This window comes from Rhinopithecus roxellana, chromosome 7 (assembly GCF_007565055.1).
Source record: "Rhinopithecus roxellana isolate Shanxi Qingling chromosome 7, ASM756505v1, whole genome shotgun sequence".
Classification (NCBI taxonomy): domain Eukaryota; kingdom Metazoa; phylum Chordata; class Mammalia; order Primates; family Cercopithecidae; genus Rhinopithecus; species Rhinopithecus roxellana.
Genome location: NC_044555.1, coordinates 65,338,593 through 65,344,592, shown reverse-complemented (window position 1 = coordinate 65,344,592; position 6,000 = coordinate 65,338,593). Strand labels below are relative to the sequence as shown.

Below are 6,000 nucleotides of genomic sequence, written 5' to 3'. Positions count from 1 at the left end.
AAATCCATTTTGATTCTGCCCATTATTAAGTATTGTTATTTCTACTGTTCATTACCAGCTTGTTTCCTTGATCAACTCTTGGGAACAAAGGCTCTTCAAAGTATTTCCCACCGGGGAGCCTGTGTGGCCACCACCACTGTGCCCCAGTCTAAAGTAACCCGCACCGACCACCCCGCCATGTGGAGCTCTTCAGGGCCCAAGCAAGGAGCAAGGTCTTTTCCTTGCTGGCTTGGGAAAAGGCACGGGGCAGGCCAGATGAGGCCAGGCTGGGGGCCTCCCACCCTCCACCTCAGTGCGCCTTCCCAAGGCTGCCACCCTGTCTAGAGAAGCCACACTAGGAAATCCATTCTTACTGTTCTTTTTTTTTGGGTGAGGGGCGGAATGAGAAAATAACTTTATTTCGTTGTAGGGAGTGGGTACACATCCAACCTCAGAACTTCTGGAACTGCTTCTTGGTGCCCGGAGGTCTTAGTGACCTTGAGCTCGTTGAACGCACTGTCTTGCTCAGGGGCCAGCACTCGCCCACTGTGATGATGTCGCTGATCTGGATGTCCCTGAAGCAGGGGGACAGGTGTACGGACATGTTCTTGTGGCGCTTCTCGAAGTGGTTGTACTTGCAGATGTAGTGGAGATAGTCTCAGCAGATGACAGTGGTCCTCTGCATCTTCATCTTGGTCACCATGCCAGAGAGGATCCGCCCTCGAATGGAGGCGTTACCAGTGAAGGGGCATTTCTTGTCCATGTAGTTGCCCTCAATCGCCTCGTAGGGTGTCTTGAAGCTCAGACCGATGTTCTGTAGTACTGCAGGAACTTCTCCGTGCCAGTTTCTCCCAGCAGGACCTTCTTGTTTTGAAAGATGGTCGCTGCTTTTGGTAGGCTCACTCCGTCTGTAATTCATACTCAGTTCTAAGCCTGGGGTTATTTCAGTTTATATGCTCTAGAAGACCTCCCAGGGCCTGCAGAATTCATCCTCTAAACCAGAATCACCCGTCTCACACCCCGGACACCTTTCAGTGAGGATCATTCTCCAAGACCCAAGGTCACCCACCCAGGATTCACTCCTTATGTAACGCATAAGGATTCAGAATTAAATACCAAAACCTCAGGCTCCTTGGATTTGCCCTTAGGAGTCAGTTTCCACAGGATTAACCCTTAAGACCGGAGAACTCTAAAAACAGCTTCTTAAACATGGATTTTAAAAAGGTAACTCTTAAAATGCTGGAGCCTCCACTAAAGTGCGGAGCCCCCAGGATTTAGGAAGCACTCATCTAGATACACACAAAAGCATGCACCCTCTGCCCCAGTTAATCCCTAGGAAATCACCGACGCCCAGAATTAACCCCCGAACTTGAGCCCTGGACCCTGCCCTCCCAGACATGCCCCTGAACCCCGGGACAGACCCCACAGCCTGGGCTCCAGCCCCGAGTCTGCACCTGAATCCCATTCTTACTTTTAATGTTGTACTTGAAAAACAGTTAAGCTATAAGCACAGTAAAGTCCACCAATCTTAAGTGTACAAGTCTAGGACTCTTTACATATGTGTAGACCTACGGTCACTCAGGTTGACATAGAGACATAGAGACTATTTCTAGCACCTGCTCCAGAAGCTCCCTTCTGTCCCCTCCCACTTTCTATCCCCCCAAAGGTAACCATTATTTTGACTTGTAACAACATAGACTTGATTTGTCTGTTTTTTTTGGAGACAGGGTCACCTGGGCTGGAGTGCAGTGGTGTGGTGGTGCAACCACAATTCACTGCAGCCTCGACTTTCTGGGCTTAAGCCAACCTTCTGCCTCACTCTCATGAGTAGCTAGGACTACAGGCTCGTGCCACCATGCCTGGCTAATTTTTTTGTTTTTTATAGAGACACGGTCTCACTATGTTGCCCAAGCTGGTCTCAAACTCCTGGACTCAAGTAATCCTTCCATCTTGGCCTCCCAAAGTGCTGGGATTATAGACATGAGCCATTGCACCCAGCTGATCTTTCTGGTTTTGAACTTCAAATAAATAGAATCATACAACACATATTCTTGTGCATTTGGTTTCTTTTGCTCAATATTGTCTGGGATATTCATCCATGTTGTTATATGTAGCAGTAATTTGTTCTTTTTCAGTGCTGTATAGTGTGTTATTGTATGAGTATATCATGATTAGTTTATTTGCTCTCCCATTGACAGGCATTTGGGTGTTTCCAGTTTCAGGCTGTTGTGAATAAAGCTGCTACGTGCATTTGCGTGCAGGGCTTTTGGTGCACACAAGCACTTGTTTCTTTTGGCTGTATATCTTGAAATACAATTGCTGGGTCATAGGATACTCAATAAAGCCATGCCTGATTTCTCAAAGAGCAAGCAAAAAGAGGGCAATGGTCTGAAAGATAAATGATGATATTTTAGTCATTATGTGGGAGGGGAGGTGCTTTTTACTTGTGTGTGTGGTAGGTGGTTACAAATATGGCCCCCGATGAGTTATGCCTCCTGATATACACATCCATGGGTAGTCCCCTCTCATGTGGAGTTTAGCCTCATGACTTGCTTTGGCCAATGGAACATCAACAATGGCATGTAAAAGAAGAACATCAGCAAAAGCATGATGCAAGCATGATTTCACAAGCACTTGAGTGTTGAGGCTTGCCTACTGCTATTGTCTGAATGTTGGTGCCCCTCCAAAATTCATATGTTGAAACTGAATCCCCAATGTGACGGTATTAAGAGGTGGGGTATTTGGGAGGTGATTAGGTCACAAAGGTTCCACTCCCATAAATGGGATGAATGCTCTTATAAAAGAGGCTTGAGGGAGCCTGATTGGCCCTTCTGCCACGTGAGGACTCAGGGTAAAGGCACTATCGATGAAGCAGAGAGCCCTCACTAGACATGGAATTTGCCAATGCCTTGATCTTGGACTTCCCAGCCTCTAGAACTGTGACCACTAAATTTCTGTTGTTTATAAATTACCCAGTCTAAGGGATTTTGTTATAGAAACCAAAACAGACTAAGACAGTACTACTGCTACCAACCAACGTGTCCTTTCAGGCATCACTTCCACTCTTTGAGCCCTCTTCTTTGTTGCAACCCATACATGGGGGCAATTATAGTGGTCCTGACTTCACAGAGCAGTTGTGAGACTGCTGAATAATGCTGGTGAAAGCTGTTTGAGCTGGGTAAAGCACTGTGCAAGTGGAAGGCAATGCGGTGCTGTTATCTACAGGAACTGCCATCGACATGAATTGTTTTACTTTGGGGCAATGGGTTTTGAGTTTTTCCAGGTTGTTTTGCTTTCTGGCCTCTCTTCTTAGCACTCTACATAAATTCAGAGTATTCAGGAACGACAGTGGTCTCTGGAAGCTTTCTCTCACTATCTCCATTTACAGGGGTTATTGTCTTTACACGAGGCTCGTGGCTTGTTTCAGGAAGAAACAGTTTGAGAGTTGGTCGCCTTCCCGGCTGAAACTGAATCATATTTGTTTGTACCACCAAAGCTGCTTTTACATTCAATTTCTTCATGTGTGGAACCAGCGGTGGGTTCTTAATTGACTGCCCAAGGGCAGGCTTCAGGAGGCTTTGTGATTATGTACAAAGTTCTGTAGAAGTGGGTGCACGCATGTGGACATACCCTATATGTGTCCACACTTGTGTCTGTCTTGTTCTGTGAAGAGAGGCCTTGGGGTCCATCAGATCATCACAAGTGGACTCTGGGAGACTAAAAACCTTCAGGATTAGGTATTCAATGTGAGACTGGGATTTTACGACACCAGCAAGAAGCTCTTGGTGTTGAGAGCTATTGTTCCAAAAAGGAAAACGACCCAGTGTAGCTACTACAGCTAGACCCACAGCCATGCAGAAGTGTCAGCAGGTGTGCACAAAGCTATGTCCCTGTTGGAACGGATGTTCCTCCCTCCTGGTGGATCCAGGTGTGGGGACTTCACACCAGGCTGGCGACACGTTTTGGTAAAAAGGTAGTTGCACTCCCATGTTATGTTGAAAAGTATAGACACTATAGAGGGAGGATTATTTTATTCCCTTTTCTCTTTCTCAAGACTCGATTTCCCCTCCCTTTTTAAGGTACAAATGCCAACCTCACATTAGAGGAAGGAGCGTTGAGCATTCAAAGTTAAACTGGGAATTTTGACTCAATGGACCTTGACAAACAGCTCCAATGGAACTCTTCCAACAATGGCTGCTCTTTTACTTTTTATTTTTATTTTTTAAAGTAATGCCAGTGATGGAAGGGGGTGTGTGAAATTAAACAAATGATTTCTCAGTAAATGCTTTGCTGAGAATTATCTATCAGGGACAACCCACACAATCTATAATAAAGAGGATCGATTTAGGGACCGAGTTCCTTGGCATACTTTGGAGTCCCTGCTCACAGTATGAGTCTATAAGTGCAGAAACAGAACAGACTTATGCAGCGGCGTTGACTCTGGGTTGAATAAGATGAGGGAGATTGGGCTGATCAAGCACGCATAACTGATCCTGCAGGGAGATGCTGCTTGGTGATTGTTGTGTCAGAGAAAGAATTTTATCCTGAGATGAATGGTGCTTCCCTATTCAGGGACTGTTCCACCTGGGGGTGGGGGCATTTGGAAATAGGGGTGCATTTTTGGTTGTCACAATGACTAGGGGGTGCGACTGGAATTTAGCAGGCAGGGGGCCAAGGACACTTAACGTCCAACAATGCGGAGGGACTGTCCCACACAATGGGGATTTGTCCAGGCCCAAATATGAGTAGTGCTCCCATTGACAAACATGGCTTATCGCTGCAAAGAAAGTTCCAGGTGTCTTTTCTAAAGAACCAATTGGTTCATTAGAGACTAAGAATGGTTTTTCAAGGTGACCCAAGGGATTGGGGCAGGGATTACTTTGCGTAAGAGAGCTGGTGAACTTATCGAAATCCTGTGCATCCTGCAGCCCAACAAGGCTGGAGAGGCGATACCCGGGCACCTGCTTTAGGTCTGGCAGAGGCCACCTGGAGGGAGGTGTGGGGGTCAAATGGGAGGGCAGGGTTGTGTTGCTGGGCAGAGCAGCCAGTTACCACAAATGGAGAGTGAGAAACAGGGCCCACGGGTGGCAATGGTCCTCCCAAAGTGAGACAGCTGGAAAGTCAGAGGAGCGTGAATGCCCATGACAGGGGATTTAGTATGGGGTACAATCAAGGGGTTGCCCCAGAGGGAAAAGGCAGAGGGACCTTTCTGGAGGCCAGGCGGGCCTTGACTAGACAGAAAAGGGGCCTGCTGCTGACTTTATTCTGTTCCAACCCCTGCTTCCTCATGGGAAGAACCTGGCCTCTGGCTCCGCTAGTACCCTGGGGGGACTCAGGGCAGTGAGGAGGACTTGGCAAAGCCACAAGCACCTTGCCATGATCCTGTCCCCTCCTGGCTGTGGGAGTTGCCTCTGGGAAGTGGGTCCTCAGTGCGTAGGAGGCACCAGGGCATCCCGAAAGCTGCACCATTTAGCCACCCCACAAAAGGAGAGGCAAGAGGGTGTTGCAAGCCCAGCCAACTGTCATTGTCTGCTTCCTGCTCATCCTGTGTCCCACAGCTCTGTGGCTGGGCCAGGCCAAGGGACTCTGAAAGCAAGTATTGAGGTCAGCCCTTAGCCAGTGTTTTGTCTTCTACTAATCTGTGGTTTGCAAGGCAAAGGCAGGAGATGACAGTGGCAGGGACAGATCTCAAGCACCTGCAGAGGGAGAGGGAGCTGACTTTCCACAGGGGCTGGGGGAGGGTACCTGGCCCAGCTGCTGACATTTTTACAAAACAAATAAGCGTGAGGCCGTGCTGGTGACCTCAGTGTGATGGAAAAAGATGGTCAGCGGCGTGTCTGCCGGAAATGGCATGTTTCTCAGCCCACCTGTTAGGAAGCAGAAAGGCAGATGTTGAGTCATATCATTCCAGCAAACAGTTATCAAGCGCCGACTGCATGCATGCCTGGCATGGCCCCGTGCATTTGATGTGGGTTAGCACATTCAGTCCTCCCAGCCATCCCAGATGGAGGGCTCCAGTAT

General features: G+C 48.0%; 1 pseudogene; it reads right to left on the bottom strand.

Moving 5' to 3' along the window:
- Positions 1-430: 430 nt before the first annotated feature.
- Positions 431-5,448, bottom strand: LOC104662203 (annotated as a pseudogene).
- Between the last annotated feature and the right edge of the window lie 552 nt (positions 5,449-6,000).